Below are 22,921 nucleotides of genomic sequence, written 5' to 3'. Positions count from 1 at the left end.
TCGACCCTTAGCGATGGACAGTATGATGACCTGCCGCGCGTCCAAAAATTTGCAATGTGAGTGTTATAAAACAATTTATAATATTTCTATAAAAATTAACATTAATACGACTTAAAAAATAATTAGGTTTTCGATTGTCTTTCTTTGTCAAGTGAATTAATAACATGTGAATAAAAAATATCGATAATATTTATCCCGGCCACGGTCGGATATGAATGAAATATTGTTATTTTATATTTTTATTTTTTTGAATGTGATTCTTTTAAAAGTGAACGGGCACGTTTTTTTCCAAAATTATGTTTTGGAAAATATATAAATATATGTATATATTTTTTTTATGATCCTACTCATTAAAACAATATTAAAAATAAATAAATAATAACAATATTTTTACAGTTTTATTTTTTGTCGTTATTTCAATAAAAATGCATTTTAATTTTTTTTTTTTTTATAACTCTTTAAAATGATAACATTGATTTTAAATTTTAAAATCCAAAGCAAAGTATTATTCTAAGGATTTTATTGTATATAAATCGAATTTTGAATGAATGTAATTAATAATACAGTGTACCTATTTAAAGATTAGCTGAGTGGGGTAAATATTGTAGTGGACTGGTATTTTGCGGTGTACCTATATGTGTCACCCCACTCAACTCATGTAAACTTTAAATACCCACTTATAAGTTACTTTTAACTAATTAAAAACTTTAAAATATAGTTAGATTAAAAATGTGTGCTATTTTTAAAAAAAGTAAAAATTTATAAAATAGTAGGTAATAGTTAAAAAAAAAAAAAATAGGTTGGTAGTAAGAAATATTATTACTTTTCAAAAATGTTTTATAATAATGACTTCAAATTATCTAGAAACAATTTTCTTTAAAAACGCGTGTACATCTTTATATAACATGATCCACAATAAATTGTATTATATATTATTGCATATCCATGTACTTTACATCATGCCTGAAACCATAAATTTAATACAACAATCATTTACATTTAATTAATTTATTAATTTATTATGATTGATTTTGCGAATAACACATGAACGCCATTATTACGCATTTCTTTGCTACAGAACGCAAATTTCATGAACTCGTCAATTTTTCAAACTCTGCGTAAGTAATATACACAATTTTTATTTGACATATTTTTTACCGATTAAAAATATTATAAAGCACATAAAATAATTTAAATACTTTCAATTTATTATCCCCACAGAATGCATGATAATCTATAGTTAATACGAATTTACTTTATTTAATTATAGTATATTGGGCATAATATTTTGTAGTTATGAGACTATTGAGAATGAATGGTTCTTCGTTTCATTTTTCAATCGCTCTAGCTAGGTAGCTATAGAATAACTCACACATGGATTTCGTTTCAACTGACGAAAATCGAATACATTTTTTGCTTATAGAATAATCATAGGCTATATAAATGCATACATATTATATAAACCACTGCTTACAGAAAAAAATAGTATATGTATTCACCTGAACCCACACAGTTAATTCTGTGCTCTTCAAATGTACATAACAAAAAGCAATGTCCGTATGTTTGAAGAATATTGGTTTAAAAACTACTAAACTAATTTTGACCCGTCTTGGAAGTATCCGAGATTGTTTTAAGAACTCTTAGAAAAAAGTTTAGAAAGTAGTTTGAGCCATGCCCAAAAATATTGTGTAAAAATATAAGTGCTGTATCCAATTTACCATAGTTGGAGTGCCCATCTCGGCCGAATTAGTTCACAAAAGAAAATACACCGAAGCAGATTTTCCCCTGAACTAAGGGTGCCTACACTAATACCAAGATAATTTGATATAACGTCGTATTTTATGTTTGTTCATTTTTTATAAATATAATAGGTACTTGTTTGTTAACGCCCCGCCAATACGCCGCATAAAATTTATCTCCCCGCCACTCTTGTTTGTTATCGCTCCGCCATATAGTGTGCCGTTATTCTACCTACAATTATCGTATTTAGCTCGTGGTGGATGATCTATTTTGGGAAATGGAAAAACTATTGTACATTTTATATTAAACCATATTAGTACGCTGCTGGCTTTCGTTATTTTATTAAACTTTAACTTCGTTTGAAACCAATTCGAAAAATTTATTTTTTCTTTTTTTCTTTTATTTATTTTTTTTTATATTATAAAATGAATTTTAATGAATAACTTACAGTTGTTTTTAACAATGATACTGCAATTACATTTTTACAAAAAAATAATATAGTTAAAACTAGTGAAATATGTGAAAATGGCCATATAATGTTTATCAAGGGGTCGCGATGGCGTTGTCAGAAAAGAAGTTGCCGGAAGGAAAAGGGTTTAAAAGTTAACAATTGGTTAACTGGTTCTAGACTACCAATACATACAATTGTCCATTTCATATATTACTGGGTTCGAGAAATGTCTTCAGTAACTTTTTGTAAACATGAGCTAAAGATGGGACAAAATGCTGTGGTTGATTGGAGTAACTATCTACGTGAAGTATGTATATGGAAGTTAGAAAATGACCAAAATAAAGAAATTGGTGGTCCCGGTCTTATCGTCGAAATAGATGAAAGTTTATTTGTGCGCCGGAAAAATAATGCTGGACGTATTCTACCTCAGCAATGGATTTTCGGTGGAATATGTCGGGAAACCAATGCATGTTTTATAATAAGTGTACCTGATCGATCGGAAAAAACATTGTTACCTATAATCAAAAAATATATAAGACCAGGCTCAGTAATATTGTCAGATTGTTGGAAAGCATATAATAATTTGCAGCAAGCGGGATTCCAACATAATACTGTAAACCACACATATAATTTTGTTGATCCAGACACAGGGGCACACACCCAAAATATCGAGAGGTTGTGGGGTTCTGCTAAATGGGGAAATAAAAAGCGTCGTGGAACAAACAGAAATTTTTTGGAATCATATTTAGCAGAATTTATGTGGAGAACACGTCTCGGAAAACAAGACGCATTTGAAACCATTTTAAAAGATATATCTGAGTTCTGGCCTCCACTATAATTATAATTATATTATTTATTTACTAATCCATTTATACATATTTTTTTAATTTATAAACATATTTATTCATTATTTTTAAATTTTTACTATTAATAATACATACATTACATATTTTATATTTATTTATTATTTTGTTTATTTTATTTATTTTATTTAATTGGCGGGGCGATAACAAACAAGAGTGGCGGGGCGATAAATTTTATGCGGCGCACTGGCGGGGCGTTAACAAACAAGTACCATATAATATATAGTAATAAGATATATTTATTTATTACAATATTATTATCTGAATTGAGTTTGTTTTGTTCGTACCTCGATGGAGTTGAAGTTCTGAAATCATATTCAAATTATTGTACATAATATTATATAATATATATTGTATGTCAAATGGAGTGATTTAGCGAACTCGTTTTTGCTACGATTCACGAATAAATGGCTAACATAATAAACCTTGCTGAAAAACGTGTAAACGGATCCAGTTGGCGTTAACAAAATATATTTACAACCATTATTAATATTAATGGACCATTAAATTTTTAACTTTTTTTATATCATTTAATAAAAGCAATTAATCGAGATCAAGTACAATATCATATAATATCTATAAACGGCACAAACATAAATGCTGGAAATAAAAACGTCAGTAGTACATAAGTATTTGTACGTAAGTTAAACAGTGTTAAAGTAATAAAATAATTCTTTCTAAATACAATGTATAAAATGTGTATAATAATGTATTTACATTATGTGTTGACTGCTAACCATAAATACTAAGTAGGTACCAAAGTGAATTTATTTATTTTCCGTTTCAATTTTTGGCAATATAATTTTTTTGGCTGAAAATTTGAAATGTGTACCTACATGCAAAACGACAAACGACTACCGACAGTAATCCATCATGAACTGATGAATCAGAAAATTATTTTTATTTTCTGTATAAATTTTTGTTAGGTACTACATTAATGTTTTAGCTTAAAAGCAAATATAATAATCAGACATTTTTTTTTCTAATAAACAAATTTAAAGTTAGTATTTTAGTTATAATAATTGATCACTTCTTAGTAATTTAAAACCGTTATTGTGCAAAAACTTGTTTTTTTTTAGGTTTATTACATACGACTTTAACATGTAATAGAGACAAATGATTATAACATATTTTGATGTCAAGTCAAAGATTGTAGTGTTTCTGACTTATCAAATAGGTTAACTTACTTAGTTTAAATTATTTCTTCTTATTAGCAATAAACAATATTAATAGCTAATTTTTACATTTTTCAATGCAATATTCATATTTTATTTTAATTGAATAAGCTACATAACAGGATATTAATCCAAAAAAAAATAAAAAAATAAATTAAATGATTATACAATTAGTTAAACTGTTAAAAAACATTCAGTAAATAATTAATACGGGATACTAAACAGGGTAATTTATCATAAATGCTTATCTATGTTGTATCATTTAATGATATTCATCTATTTAAATTAGGCATTATTTTAGATTCCAGTGGAGCGATAATATTTTATTGCTTTTATAATTGTTTTTGTGTCTAAAAATATTTTTGATTTATAATAGAAAAGTTCAAAAATATTTCGATCTTCCACTAAAATATTTGTATACTGTATACTTTGATTCATATTATATGAGTAGGTATTGTCAGTGCTTTGGTGGTTAAAAACTGAAAAAATCGAAATAAAAACTTTGTACTTTGCTTGATAAGGGGGGAACTTAATTATTAAAAATTTTGTTTTACCTAAATGTACGTTTTTTTATACACTTATAATATTACCTACATTAATTTATTTGCATATTTTATACGTTTAAAATTATAAGCGCTAAAATTGATTTTATATGATTATATGAATGTTCAATATGTATATCGAGTGCTAACTGTTATATTACTAAGCATAAATAGAGATTCGTAAAATATCATTATTAAAAAAATAATAATAATAATGTGTAGAACATTTTTAACGCCTAACAATAAATTGTATTGATGTATAACAACATACTAAGTGCATAATTTTACCATCGTTAATCAGCGTTTTAATTGATAAATATTAATGATGGTAGCTATATATTTCAAAGTAGATCATAGCGATATTAATATGATATTACTAAATGAATTATATCTGTCTTATATCATACGTCAATATTGCAATACGTGAGCTGAAAATGTCTAATCGCACAAACAGCATGTATTGAGTAATACACTGTTGAATAAAATAATAATACGAATTAATCCATCAATCTTAGTTTAAAATTATAATGAATGTGTATTTATTCTGCTTTTTAAAAGTCACATCATAGAATCATTATGCTTGCGAACTATAATTTAATTTAATGATGAATCAACTGTTTTCGTGTCACTTTCTCTGCACGATATAAAAACCACAACAACCCTTTTATCAAATAATCATGTATTGATTCACGACACGTTCAAATCATTATCAATAACTTAATTAAATAAAATTGACGTCTAAAAATGAGTAAATTAAAAAATAATAATTATAATTATAAAATTATAGCACGTAAAAGTAACAATATATTCGTTTATAGAAAATATTTTCGTGGTATCGATTTATTTTCTTCACGTGTATATATTCGTATATTCTATTTCAAAAAGGATAATGCTCAGGTAAAGTATCTTTTTATTATAACGAGTACCCATGAGTTCTAGAATCTAGATGATTGTTAAACTTAAAACAACGATTTTATTGGTTCACTGAATAAACTGCATAGCAATAATAATATAATAATATAAAAATGTGAATTTGTATATTTACTGCTTTCTTTATTTGTTTGAATATAGTATGATTTAAATTTAAGTAAGTGTTTTAAATCCTATTTTGTCAAATGATTTTGAAGTTTTAATTAAAAAAAAAGTTTTATTTTAAGTAAATTTAATAATGTGTTGGATAACTTTTCAAAATATGTAGTTTCACAGCGTAGTAATATGTAACCAATAACCAATTTATTTATTATGTAATTTAAATAATGATTAAAAATATTTATTTAGTATACAATATCAACAAATATTTTTTTAACATAAATTATTCGTATTTTTTTAAACAAACTTTTTTCAAATAATAAATGATAACAATGATGCATATAATTTATTTTCAAATTTAATGTTACAACGAATTCTAAATAATGTGCGGTAGGTTATAAAGTTATTTTTTGCGTTTTGGTGAAAGACTACTTTGACCATATTATAAAATTTCATCTTTATCCTGAGTATCGTCTAAAATGTTTTTGGATTCTTCATCAATTGTTATTTGTTGACAATTTGAACACGAGAGACCGTATGAATTTTTGCATGCGTATCATTTATTTGTTTTTTCTCTTCGTCACTGATCGCAAATGAAAGTAAAATGATATTCGATACGACTAAATGAACCATATATTATGTCCCCTTACAGCTCATGGAGTATGCTTGATCAGTGAGCATTTTATCTACAGTTATCGGCACATAAATTTATCACGCCCTTTTTGAAGCTTAAATATTACTGGACTACAATTATCTATTAATGTTTTCCTTTGAACCTTTTAACATCTTCTTTAAGCTTTGATTGAATATAATATGTATAAATGTTATATATTTCGTGTTTCATAACAAATAAAAAAGATGTATGATACGAATAAATAGGAATTAAGATATATAATATTATGTTTTTTTGAATTATTTACTGCAGTTATACTGCTCAATATTATCGAAGTACCTATATGAGTATACGTCATTTCAGCACAACAATTGAATGATAAGTTTATGAAACACAGGCAGTCTAAAAAAAAAAAAAACTATTCTATTAATCTGAACGTTATTTTGTATGATGCATAACGTGTAATCGACACATAGCAATATACAATAAAAAGTTCATAACTTGTAGTCAAAAAGTTTTATTATGTGTTTACCTGCAAGTGCATGGACGGCCCGTAGTGACGAGTCAAACTATGGCTATCATTTATTATACGGCTATAGTCAGTTATTTCACGCAGCTAAGCTTACGATCACTGTTGAAATCGCTGTCTATAATGTGTCAATAATATGAATCAATAATGTCGTATTAAAACGCAATTGCTTATCAAACTTAGTTTTAACTTGGTTTTATTTTAAGGTGAAACCGATATTTACCAGCCGTTTTTAACGTTTTTTCCATTATGCAAGTTATTTTGAACGTCGTTTATTATTATTAATGTTATATTGATGATAAACTGTCTACGAACTTTTTGAGCGTTGCGGATATGACATTAAAATTTTGAGGATGAAGGTTGTTTGGTAAACAACAAAACACTTATTGGTGCATTAATTTAAAATATATTTATATGCATACGCCTCATATAAAAAAGTTACAAAATCAGTTATGCCCTCTGGAAATCGTTCATTTGACTATAGTTAAATCTACTATTTAAATGTTCTAGCTAATAAAGATTGACTCTTTACTAATTTTTTTGTTCGTAAGGTTAGTAATAATATGTAAACGCAGTAATAATTTTACAGTATAAAAATAACTAGCATACACAATGCATATTATGCATAATTTAGATCTACTACATTCCTTAATCATAAAATAAAAACTGTCTTTGTTAAAATGATTTAGGTTTTGTATAGTTAAATATTTTTCGTAATAATAATAATTATATAGTTTTAAATTTAATTGCTTTTTTTTGGCGATAACTCGATTAAAATATTTGTAAAATATTTTAGTAAAAATATACGATTTAATATGGCAAATTGACAAAATACAAGATGTAGTTATATGCATAAGTACCTAATTATTATAAAATGAAAAAAAAAAATGATTTACTATCAACACAACTGCACAACTATCTGCTCCATAAAAACGTAATATACAGATACCAAAAACCGAACGTCTTTATGGCCAACTAATTGAAAGCCATAAGTAATCATAAAACCGAATAAGTCGTATTTTATTAGTGCAGTTCAACAAGTCAATTTGAATATAATAATAAATTATCCACATTTCTGTGTAAAAATCCCCGACGCCATCAAAATATTGAATCTATTAAAATGATGGTTATACATTAAAAAAAACATACACACACATAAGTGATTTATTCATTCGAATATTGACGTGTACCATATTATAATGGCCAAAGTATATATATATATATATATATATATACATATATATATTACTATGTATATTTTTAATAAAATTAATAGTTTTCAATAATCATATAGCATTGAATATTTACGCAGTAGATAGTATGATGCAAAATATTGACTAACACATTCCAGTGGTCAACAATCTACCTCATGTAATTTAAATAATAATTAGACTCGCGTAATTTTATTGCAGTAACGGTTGCGTATTATTTATCAAAAATGTAAAAAACTCATTTATAATAAAATCATATAAATCGTAGGTAGCTGGTAGGTAGTTTTAAAGCTGTGGAATAGATGAATTTAATATATATTCAAATACGATATATAAATTTAGTCATTAAATTAATAGAATAATAATAAATAAAAAAATTACTAAAATCAACTGTAAATAAAACATACATTTGATGGCATCTATCTAATATACTATCAGGTAGTAGGTACCTATCTGGAATTATGAAATTATCGAACGACCACAATATGATTCTGAAATACGATCACAAAATTCGATTACAAACCTGATATAGACAACGGGGCACCGGAATTTAATTTATATCATGTTATGAAGTGTAAACGTGAAAGTTTGTTCATAATAATTTTAAACACAATTTCTGAGTTGAAAATTATAACCAAAATGGTTTTTACCAAATAAATAAAAATAGTTTTTGAAATACGACTTTTGATAAATATAACGATAAGTTATAAATAATAAACTACAAATATAATTAACACTAGGGATCGTATATTTTTATTTTTACCGTATTAAAATTCTTAGAAATTACTCGTTTTCTATGTGGACACAATCTCGGAAAGTCGTTTGGCACCGAAAAGAGTAGTTTCAGTTATTTTATATACGTTTAATTCTTTTTTACTCTGAAGACGAAGAGCGCGCTTTCCCTGCCGCCAATGAACATATTATTATTATAACGACACAATTTTTTTTCTCGAAACATAAAATCTAAATGTACATAAAAAAAGCAGATGCATGAAAATCAAACATAAAATCGTTTAATTACGTTGTATGATAAATAAAAAAAAAAAATAGTTGGGCCTAATAAAATAAAACGTTTTACACCTAAGTGTCGCTATAGACTTGTTGAAATCTTATGCGGTTTGAAGTATTAAGATTTTCGATGGATATAAATGCGTTTAAATAACTATAAAATGAGATAGGCATAATTTTTTACTTGCTATTGACCGACTTGTTCTTGTACGCTTGTACGCCTTAAAAGGAATAAGCTTGTATGTAAATTATCTCTAAATTGTACGGGTTTTCAGAAATCGCATTTTTACTGCATAACCGCATGTCGTTGCATGTAGGTAAACCGTATACCTACATTATATATTGTGCGCAGTAGATATTATATTTACCCCAAATCGTTTTACTATAACTTTTACACACCACTTTAATATCTTTAGGTGTACAATATAACAACTATTCAATAACCGCGATTTCGAATTTTAAAATACCCATGTTTTACCAACCGATATATCTATTATTAATAGCATACTGATTAATTATTGCAGTGTAAGCCGTAAATATTTATATAAAGACACACTATGCCGCCGCTATCGTGCTGTAAAATGTGGATTGACTTCCAATTTCTTACTGTATATTTATTTATTTTAAATAATAAATGACATTCGTTATATATTCAATAACGCGTGTATACGTAAAACACAGTACGCTTTTAACAGAAAAATTCGACTTAAAAAAAAAAAAAATGTATAGCCTTTTACGGGTAATTAGTTATTTAGAGGGTTTCCACACCGGTGAGCTTCCCTCCTCACATTATTCATGTATTGTTGTTATATTATTCTACAAAATATTCTTTTGTTCAAATAAATAATAATAATAAAAAGTAATTTGTATGGATCCCGAATTCAATATCAAACTCTCGATAGAAACATGCATTAATTGACTCAGAGACTACCATTTACATATTTACTACCAACATTTATCGTCACAAAAATCAGTATTCTTAACACACTTCAAACGGGCCGAAATCATTAAAACCAGTAAGTTATATTATATTAAAATATTTCCCAATCTAAAATGTATATTTAAGTAAAATATATTAATTTGTATTCATAATTTATAAAACAATACATACCTATAGAATACAGTAGATATTTTTACTATGTACTTAACTATAAATAATGTAACGAGTGTGATTTATTTTATTTGTATTTTTGAAAATGTTGTTACTTCGAGGTGAAAATAAAAATACATAAATTTTTTTCTTCAGTAAAAACTTGAACACATACTGGGTTTGTCTTCTGGCTACTTAAGATTATCTATTTTTCATTAGTTGATTTTAATCACAGGAATTTTAAAACAAATTCATAAAAATATATCCATTATTATTCAGGTACGCATTGCCGAGGGCCTTGTCGAAAGTTATTTCCTCGTCAGATTATAAATTAAACGTATAGGTAACGCTTGTTTCTCGGGAATCATCATTAAACTACACCCGTGCAATTATTTCGACTGAAAAAATTTAATAAATTACATTAAGTATTTAAGCATTAAAATTTTTGACATTTAACATTCTAATGATATTCTATAAGCCGACGTATTCGCAATATTTATGAATACGTCCATTGTTCATCGCGGTTAATGAGCACATATTTTTATTAATAATTACATAGCAGCACATCAATCGTCGACGGATTAAAACGGTTCCGGTTCCTTCGGAAGCGTCCAGTATACAATCTCGACATTCGACAGCGCAGCGTGCACAACATAGCTGGTATACGCTGGTATAAGCTTGGTTACGCCGGACGCTCGCAAATAAACCTGCAGTCGTGAGTCCCATTTCGAGCTTTTCGAATCTTTCCTTCCGGTGTTTCGATTGCTTCCCTAAATCTGATACGTACAAGTTCTTCAATAATTTAACTTTTGACAGTATAATAAGTAATTATATGCCCAATATATCATTTTTGTGTTTATTAGTTTATTACATACAATTTTCGGCTTAATCAATTCATCAAATCGCATTTAGTATTATTATTGTACACGCCTTCGTGATATTTTAAACAATGTAATTTAACACTTACCGCCCTTTACAATCGAATGCAATCAGCTATAAAGTGGGAAAAACAATTTCGTAACCCGACTTTGTACTTTGACGGTCTTCCCTACGTATATTGTGGCAAAATCATATGAAGGATCATTATGATCGGAGGACGGGGTCACTATTTATGAAGCTCAAAGTCCACAGAGTATTCTTTTAATAATTGGTAAACACGGCTACTTCAGTTAGATTTTATATATCACACAATAATAATTACACAAATCCAACTAGGTCCCACTCCACTTCGAGTGAAGACCGCACACGTCTTCTATTGTAGAAGGGAGGTAGTATCAAAAAGTATAAAATAATTTAAAAGGATCCGCCTCTTTAAAACTTTTCGAATACTTGCCTGGATTAGGTACAGGAAATGTTAAAAATTCTGATACAGACCCTACATTTTTAATTTACGCCAATTATTAATTAACTATGTACTAACGAATCTTAGGGATCCCAAATGTTTCGGATATACATTATATACAAGATTATTCAGTATTCGAATTAAGCGCGTCTGAGACAACATTTTTAAGTATTAACTTTGATTTATTCATTATTTTTGAAATATTATTATTTTATAAATGCATTTGTAATACTATAAAGTAATTACTAAAACATATATAAGTATAATATTATATAACAATTTTCATTTTATTTATAATGCGATATCTTCGTAACTATATTAAGCACTGTTCAATGTATTTACAATTATTAAATATTCAATGGCGAACAATCCAAAATATGTTTAGTATATTGCTGTATTAAAACTTATCAAGTATAAATAACGAAAGACGCATTAAGATCTAAAATATTTTAATTATATATTTTTACTGTCTGGACGATTTTATTACAAACAGTGTGGTAATCTCGGAGCTGAGCCGTCAGACCCCCTATGGGCCACTCATAAAATTTAAATTAATTTAGTTAAGATCCATTAAGTTTTTATGATTTTAAAATAAATAATAAACGTGTCATTGAAAATTATTTCATGACTTATAAAAATTAAGAGTACAAAATATTGTACAATATAGTGAATTTAAATACTGTTATTTTAACTTTTAAGACATGAAAAAATTATTTTGAGCGGATTGAAAAATATGTATTCAAGCTTCATAAATGTACGCATGTACTTACATACAGAAGAAATAAAGCTATGTATTCCATACTACTCCAATTAACGCAATTAAAATAAATATCACCTGCTTTTTTTGTGGCAAATGAACGAATTTTTTTAAACTTAAATTGTTTTCAATTTTGTATTTAAATATTGTATTAGTATTGTTTAAATGAAAAATAAATTCTACCTACCTGCACGAGTTTAGCTGTAATATATTAATTAAACTAATATTACAAAATATATTATTCATTGTAAATTTAAAGTACTTTATGTTACATTTTATTATATTTTTATTACAAGAAATAGTGTACTTATAATATTGGGAGTAATTTATTGATGGGGGGGGGGGGTAAGTTATATTAATGGAATAGGCAAATAGGATAGGAAAATAAAAAGTATGATAAAACAAATAAAAACCTTAAAAAAAAAAAAGTATTTACAAATCAAAAGAAATAAAATTATGCTCTCAATATAGTATGAAAATCAATAAATTATGTCAGATTAATTGAATTCAAATCACGTACTAGTCGGCGGCAGTCGCTAATAAATGAGTTATTGCCCGAAAAATTGGATTTATGATACGTTATTTGGGTATTCAACTCAGAAATCTTAGAAGTCTTAACCGCAGGTAAATAGATCGACCACGATACGATAATATACTCGGAGCGAAAAAAGCCCCGAAGATCACTACCGTTCTCTCTGTGTATATTATGCGACGTTATACCGTGCGGAAATTACACGTCATCGTGACGATGAGTTAGGTTAGTGTATGTGTATTGTGTATGTGTACACTTTAATTTTAAATGATCGATTGTCGTTTACCCATCCGATACCGATACCGCGCACACGACCTGCACTCTGATATTCGCGTTTTTGCCGGCCGTACGGAGCTCCTAAAAAACGCGTACCGTTCGAAATTCGCTCGGCGGACATCCCTCTCGTCGGAATACGTAAAAAAAAATTATTAACAATATGACAATATACTACCTACAATAGCACAACGGTCGTGCGGCGACGGTATCCGCGATCGCCGCAGTTGTAAGCGCGGTCGTAGGTATAACGATAATTTTATTATAATACGCGTTCGTAAGCCTATTATAATTATACGTACGACTTACGACCCATTAAACGATTTTCGTCATCGCAGAACGTGCAGGTGGCAGAAAGAAACTATAGGTACACGGAAAGAGAGAAAAAACCGTCTGAAAACCAGTTTTTTATTTTTCAGATTTATTTTATTCTCGCGGCCGAAATCTCGTGGACCACGATCCGCGTTCGGATGCGCGAACACACACTCGCGCGATATTCGTGTGTCTATATGGTATGCGCGACCGCCGTTGCAGTCGTGTGCGTATATATATATTATCATTATATTCTGTGCACAAAGTATTTATATATTATATGTAAAACGATCGCGAGCGGTTTACGCGCATACAACACGGTGTTACGTAGCGTATTATAATAATATGCGCACATTAAAATAGTGTATAATAACGCGTACGTGCGCGGGCAACGTCCGAAGGAAATATTAGGCGCTTTGCCGATTAAAGACGACACTAATGCACGGCGGCGGGACTCGGATCGTTGCTGCTACCGTCCGAGTGATTTATACGTATTTGGAAAAGAAATGAGTTATTGGCCGGTGACTATCGTATATTAGAAACGCGTACGGCGTCATCAATTTATTCGCCTTTTACTCTCCGGAGATATTATTATTATAATATTATATGTTCTGTACGGGTAAATTATTATTATCAAAAGAGTTGTTCACGCACCATCAATTATATTAGGTATACTGTTCGCTCTTAATCCGGTCGCGGCCGGCCGGCCGTAATAATAATAATAGGTACCTATGTAAAATGCGTATAAAAATGATATAATAATAATAATAATAATACGTTTGCCGGAAACGAATATATTATTAATTTATTATTTACTCGTCGTCTTAACGAATTTTCGTGCGAAAGTTGCAGGCTTTAAGATTTCGACTTATCGCACGAATATACGTCTGACCCGGTCATATACGCACGCTTAAGATATATGCGCGAATCCTTCCGCGACTACAAAGTAAACACATATTGTACTATTGTTAAACGTTTTTTGTACACTATTGCACATTACGACCGTCCTGCGCATCCGTATTCCATGTACGATTATAAAATTTGCGTACTTAAGCCTTAATATAAAAGTAATAAATACATTTTAAGTAACATACACGTCGAATCCGGATTAATATGCGTTTTCATATTTTTTTGATTTTATGCAATATTCAACGCAAGTAGAAAACGTCAACGGTTTAGTTATTAGTAAAAAAATGCATAGTAAAAGTATACTGAGCATATAAATCATCTATATTTTAAAGGCGAAAATTTTGAATAATATTTTATCTTGTGTTTGTATAGACATTTTATTTTTATTCTTTGATTTATTTTACCTTCATAAAAATAATGAAATTACCTTAACAAATTTTAAATATATATTTTAATATTTTTCAATATTAAAATTGCTTCTTTAATTATTTCATTTTATTATATTTGTTTTATCACAACAATGGTCTGTAATAATATTAAGTTCTTTTCAATAAAATATTTGTGATATTTTTAATATGTAAAAAAAGACTACTGCTTTAATCATAAAATATAATTAAAAATTTTGGGAAAGTACTTAACCTCTCTGCTATACAGTAGGTATCAAGTGTACTTCATTATTGAGGAGTACCTATCGTATGTGTATTGTGTGTAAAAAATATAATGATATAGGTACGTTAAAAGTTTCAAGTGCTTGTGAATTATTTATATAAATTATAACAAAATAAGTTAACTTTATTAAGGTATTGTTCATTCAAATAACTAATTTCATCCAAATTTTAACATAAAATGTCTATAGCAAGAATATTTTTTAGATTGAGTATAAATAATTTATGTGAAATCTTTTACATTTTAAATTCTTGGTTATAAAAAATTAGTTATTTTTTAATTTTTTAAATACACTTTAATTTAAAATGTTACATAATTTTAACTTCAAATTCTTATAAAAAAATTGTACCTATACAGGTCTTAAATTTTTTTAAATATTTATGATAACAATTTATAAACTTATAAATAATCTAGTGTTACATTTTTTTATCGAAATTTATATAAAACAACTAAAATAAATGTATTATGTTTATAAAAATAATTAAAATGAGTCAAATTATTTAAAAAAATTGATCATGCCTATACATTAAACATACTAATATAATCATTTTTTTTTTTTTAATGTCTTAGGTTATTTGTTTTTGAATTAAAACAAAATATAAAAGTTAAAGTTGTCAAATACTGGTTTTGCTTAAAAATTTCAATTTTTCCTTAATTTTTTATTTGTTTTCATGGTCATTTTAAATAGTAGTTGAAATGCTTATGTCGCACCCACATAGTAAAACCACTCATTTCATGAACTGGATATTCAGATGGTAAAATTTGTACAGTTCGTGAATTTTGAAGAAAATACATTATTTGGACATCCATTTCACGAAATATCAAAGAATTATGAATGACCCGCAATTTATCAACAAGGCACAATTCGATAATAGAAATCATATTCGAAGTTAAATTACAAAGTATTTCTATTGCTTCAAAATGTGATGACTGATGAGTGATGACAGTAAGAAACAAATCTAAATTTTTGTAAAATCAATACATTCATTGCTAATATTAATATATTGAACCAATTGATAATGTTTATAAAAGATATGATATTATGATATGTACTGTGTAATGCACAATACTTTGTTAATAGGTAATAATAATTTTGTTTTATAGATAGTTATTTATTTTTCTGCGTTTATTTATGGGTATAAAAACGCTATTTCTTAATAACGGATGGGACCAATATTATGCTTTTAGACAATGTTATATATTTTAACAAGAGTTCGGAGTGTATAATGTGTATACATATTTCGGTGTATTGAATGTGAAATATATACTATATTAATACCTATTTTTGCTAGTGCATTTCTTTTGCAGAAGAGAAAGTTTATTATTTTTAATTGGACATAAATGAGTTTGACGTACGTTTTCAGAAAAATTATCAAAAGTTTCGATATGACCCAAACGCAATCCAAAAGCACAAAAATGAAAAAAAAATTACCTTTTTAACAACCCATTAGCGCAAATCAATTTCATAAAAAATAAAGTGTTAAAATAATAGTTATTATTAATATTTAATGAAAAATGTATAGTGATATTAAAATTGGTTAAAAAAATTAAAATTGTTATAATAATTTAGCTATCTATTGTAAAATGTTTTGGGTGTAATAGGTATATCTAACCTAAAATGTATAGAGCGCAATTGGTATATCGGCCTTAAAATGTTTAAAGCGCAAAAGGTATATAAAAAAGTAATTTTAAGCTCAGTTGGTGAACTTCCTAAATTTGCTATCTTATGCACTTTTAAAACGGAGATAACAAAATAACAAATGCGGGTGTAGGTTTACTATAGTTTATGATAGTTGTTAAAAATATTTTAAGGAATTAGTTTCTTTAACATCGTATAAATTTAATAAAATGATTACCTATTTAACGTAGGTATTATAAAACTAGGTGAGTAACTTATTAAGAATATATTTTGATTGATTTACAAAATATAAAGAAATTGGCCTTTGGTGAATTAAAATATTTAGTCAATACCATTTGTTAAAATTAATCAATAATCGTTAATCGCATGACGTCATATAATTATTCCATATTACTACTTTTTCTTTAAAAATTATCTTTGATGCATGTGCAGTTACGGAGCACCGAATAAATTTTAAAATCATTTCTAACATAATAATAAAAACAATGTAATTTTGTTTTAAATTTTCATAAATTATAATGAAAAGAATTTTCAAGCTCAAAAAGAATAATAATAAATAATAATAATATTGTCAAATTAATATTATTGTTATTATTTCTCGATGATTAGACAGATTTCTACAGTTCTACCGCAATTATTTTTATTGTCAGCTCTCTCGTATAGTGTTCACAATAATTAAATATTTAAATTACCGTTTCATAAAAAATAAAAACATAATACCTATGTCCTATATCCATCTTTAGTAGAAAAATCACTCCTCGATCGTTCCTTTTTTGCAAAAAACATAATTCACTAATTTATCAAACTATCAATAATTAGGTATGTAATTTTTTTTTTTATTATTATTTTACACGACTTTGTTAGCACTAAGTAAGATAAAAAAAAATCAAAATAATTGAAAAAATAAAGAAATTTAAGTATTCTATAATTTTCTATGTACCTATTTATATTATTCACAAATTTCAAAATATCTTGGCCCAAATTTGACCAAGTTTCAAATCACAAACATTTATAGTCATCAATGTTTAAATTGTAGGCTTGAAAGTTGAATAAAAGTGTCTTCTATATCTTACAAAAATTTAATAATACCTAATAAGCACGATTTTATTTTTGTATGCATTTTTTAGTTATTACAAAATTAAATAGAATTTAAACAAAAAATATATGATTTTAGGTATTACACTCTTTATTATGTATTATAATTTAAAAAATATTATTTTTAGGGACTTACAATTTTTTGTCATTTTATATAATATATATTATTATTAGCTATTATAGGCAATGATGTTTTCAAAATATTATTAAACCTACCGTACTACCGTATTCCTAATAAAAAAAATTAAAAATACCTCTAGAAATAGAGGTGACTGACCGTTTCTGCACATAATCGTTTTTCATCGTGTATAATAATTCATTATTGAGTTCAAATTTAACACATCCATTAGGTATAGTGACCTACTCAATGATGAGATAAATTCAGCACCTACTATACAGCACGGCGACCACACTGGTTTATTATTATTATTATTGACTTCTACTGTCTGGTTGTATAAGTATTAACTCATTTGTTTAGTGAAATTGTGCTCAGTATTATCTTCTAGTAGAAATTTAATTATACAAATAAATAATTTTTCAATATCTATCAGTACCTGCAAATATATAATTACGGCCGCTGTATGTACTTAATAGAAATTTACAAATTTTAAATATTATTTTGTACCTATCGCATAATAGCATAAATATTTTAAAGCTTTTTTATGATCTTTAAAAGTAATTTGAAAAAAAAAAGAAAATTCGTGATCGTTAAACGGTGGTCATGACATACAAGAATATAAGTTATAGAACATAAATTCTAAAGCATATAGAGGTAGGTACTTGATGTTTCATTACATTTTGTAGATTTTTAATGGTTTATTACTATATTATCATTTATATACTTATATATGCGTATATAATTAAAATATTTTATAATTTGGTCATCGTTTATTGATATTATAAATTACTTTTACAAATATTATTTATCCTTATTGGTAATATTAAAAAAGCTTAAATATAGCAATATTAAGTTTTTTTTTAATGATATTATTGAATTCTTATTTTCTTAAATCGCGGTATTGATTACATTTTTGAAAGCAAGTACATAATATTATAATGGAAACATTTAAAACTTTATTATTGTATAAAAGTACATAATTTTAATACTAGAATCAAAAATGCGTGTACAATATTAATTTTATTAATGCAATAACTAAAACTTGTATGACATGCAAATATATAATATAGAAGGTTAATATCCATTGATACCAAATCAAAGAGAATATAGTATACTATGCATATAGTGCTTATATTATTTACTTAGATTATAAGTAACTTAATCAGAAAAAAATTAATATTAATATATAGGTACTTTTTGTAATTTTAACAATACTAAGCAACTTTAATAACTGATAAAAAGTCATATAACTGTAGTTTGGTTTTTATATATATTTTATATTTTATGGTAAACAATTAAAAAATGCATACATTATAGTAATTTAATATAGCGTTCATCGTGGACTATGACTATTATTAGGATATCCTAGAAATAGTATGTTATATTGTTATATATACCTAACAAGAGCAGTGACATAATTTTACACGTGACACCCTTTAAAAGAATCAAGTAACTTGATATTTTCTGTCTAACACTGATAAATCATAACAACGCAGGACACAATAAAAGCAAGTAATAATAAAAGGGAATAACCCTCTTTTTTTTTTTTTTTGATAATGAAAAGTAAAATAAAAACTTCAATGAAGGGCTGTATTTCGAGTACAGTCAAAACGGTATAGGTATTGTATTAATAGTCAAGTCCCTAGTGCACTCTCTAATGACAACTCGACACATTAATTTTATTGGGTGCCAGCCAACCAACCGTTTCCTCAACCTTGGGGCACGCTGGAATATTATTTGTAATTTATTCATTTGCCATATTGCTATTATTATATTATTATAGTGTGTTGTCTTATTATAATATAAACCCGCTATAACTGTTCATTATCACTTTTTTTTTTTTTTGTTAACAAGTTACATCTCACATGACTTTCATCTGCAGAAATTAGGTGCACTTCAGTTTCTTTTTTTAGAATAATGTGTAAAAGTGTGTACCACTCTGATGTACAGTATCTGTCGAGTGGGTCACTGCAATAATTGATGAGTTAGACTTAAATCCAACTATATAATATTATCGTTTTATTTGAAAACAGTTCTAAACAGTGACCATATATATATTCACTAACGATATTTTATGATTTGTTTTTTGATAAAGCTATTAAAGTCATTTAGAATAACTTAATTTCGCTGTATGCTAATACACTTAGGTATCGATTGAAATTCGTTGTCCGATGGATTTTTATCATTCGCGGTGTGTCTACTTAACATTTTCCAAGCATTACGCTTGAAAGTTGAAATTGAAATTTTTTAATAGATTTTGCACGTAAACACTTACATTATTTCATACTGCGTTATTATGCGTTCCCACTTTCCCAATACTCGCTGTCGGGAAATCAGCTATAGGTATCGAAAACACAGATCTCTGAATTTCATTGAACATTTAAACTCGCGTGTAAAATGAGACGTACAGACGATTGAGTGATTCACATAATATAATCACATATTCACCATGTTATACACTTCTACATAATATTTAACATCATTTATTAATATACGACTCTGTTATCCGATACGTTCGGTATACGTCGGTTCTAATATACCTATATCCAACTTACGACTCGAAGAAAGAAGAAGACTCGATTGTCGCGTCGTTGGAATTATTATAATATACGATATAAACTCGTTTTTCTCACTATAATAATAATATATTATATTTTAACGGTAAGATTTTAACGAAATTTCCGGTTTGAAACATCCGGGCCGTGAACGCCGAATTCGTATGTCTACTCGAGTATATTATAATATGCGCATAGAAGCAATGCCGTTTCATATATTTGTGTTGTATAGGTATACTTAAAATTTTGAACATCGTAACAGTGTATGTGTGTACTCGACTGTAATGCGACAAACTAAGCATTTGCATAAACATTGATGGATAATATTAAAAAATTAGTTTTCTTTCGCTGTTTAACCCCGATAAAATTTCAAAGTCTATTCCGAATTTCACTTCCACAGACGAAATTATATTTATTTTGAAATCGTTTAATTCGTCGACACATACACGAAGGCTTTTAAATATTTTTTTAATATGTGTTTTTTACACTGCAGTCTTCGACACAGCTTATTTAAATGTATGAGCAGGAAATCCCGAAATGTATTGATAACAGAATGAATAATAATGTACCTTTTCAGTACAGACGTATTATGCATTGTACCCATGTCGTAATATTACATATTATAATATTCTATTGATAAATTATTGTTTATGACATATGTATAGGTACTCTTTACTCATGAATAATACAATCATGATTGGTTATACTCTTATATACCTAATCGAATTCAAAATATTATATAATATATTATTATAATTTATAATTTAAACAGTAGTGTGATTCGTTTTTATATTAAATTTAGTATACATGCATTATATGTCTATTTTTATATCGAATTCTTAAAATCAAATATCTTAAAACAAAATGTCTTATCATTTTTTACGTTTTAACTACTGTTTTTTCATTTTCATTTTTTTTTTTTTTTAAAGAAGGTTTCTAATTGGTTTGCTATATTAGTGAAAATACCAAAACATGTATTTTTATTTTCGTGACAGGGTTATGGTATTTATTTTACAAAGATAATAATATAATATTATACGAGTATAGCGCCTATACTTTACGTTTAAACGAAATTCTAGCAACACTGTGTATCGTAATATTTATAGAAGTTCCTAAACCGGCTGTGTTCGTAATGAGCAATGATGAATAAGCTTAGTGGAAAATCAAGATTATTAAAAAATTATATATTTATTAAACATAATAACAATTTTATAAATCATATAATTACTCTTCACAAGGTGTACAATAATAAATATATTATATTAAATCTGTTTGCAGTTGAGAGTAATTTATATTTAAATTAATAAATTATATACCTACTTATTTCCTATAACTACGCACGAGTGTAGTGCAACGTTAGTTTGTGGTTTTTATATTTTATATAAAAATGTTCTGTTCAATTTATTATATTTTTGTTAATATTCCTTATTTTCAATAACAGTTCAATAACTCAAACGGTTTTAATTAAACGATTTCTAGCAAACTTTTAAATATTATTACACATCACGTTGCAGTGGATTGAGGAAAGTTAAATGGGTCGAGGATTAGCTACGTAGGGGATAAAAAACGATATTATAACTACTATATAATCTATAATACGTATACATTTTTATTATAGCGTCGCAAACTGCTGCTGAAATTTATAATCGTTAAGATGGAATATCTTTTATTTCGCACGATCTCCTCGATAAACCTCATGAAAACTGAACGTATACATAATATATTATTAGCTATCATGAAAATCTAAAACGATCTCGCGTTTTATCCAATATGTATTGTTTCAATAGACGCGCAATCGGCAGAGCAAAGAATTCATATTGTCATGTTTTTATTTAATAATACAATTATTTTATTAGATTAATTTCGAGCTGCCGGTTATGGTGAACGTCTGCTACCTAGTGTATCTACTTAATAGCTGTATCGGAACTCGAGCATTATTGTTTTGATATTCAAAGCCAAGTTCTAAGAAGTAAGGACACTTTTGTTTTGTTTTAAAGGCTTCTATAGGTCCATCATATTTCTAAAGCTTATTAAACATAGTAAGCAACTGAGATTTTTAGGGGTATTTGTCTTTATCAACAAATTGTTCTTTAATTAATATATTTTTGAAAATGTTTAATATACCTACCTATTTAAATATTTTAATTTTAATTTTAATATACATTATAAATACATTCATAATATATATATTTACCTGAACGTAAAATAATAAAGTAAGCTTGTAAATTATTAAAACATACGTGAATATATTTTCCAACTTAAAAATAATATGTGATTGATGAATTAATGTAATCATGGATACATAATATAACTGTTTTAATTATTAATACAAAGTAAATATGAATTTCCATTAAATATTAAAACAATTATGTAGTATTTAAATTGTAGGAGGGTACAAGGTAGATGAGTAGATTTATGTAGTGTGGCTGTGATTATCGTTGATACAAAAATAAACACGTTAAGACAATTTGT

This window comes from Aphis gossypii, chromosome X (assembly GCF_020184175.1).
Source record: "Aphis gossypii isolate Hap1 chromosome X, ASM2018417v2, whole genome shotgun sequence".
Lineage (NCBI taxonomy): Eukaryota > Metazoa > Arthropoda > Insecta > Hemiptera > Aphididae > Aphis > Aphis gossypii.
The sequence above is the reverse complement of the archived record's forward strand: the minus strand, read 5'-3'. Positions refer to the sequence as shown.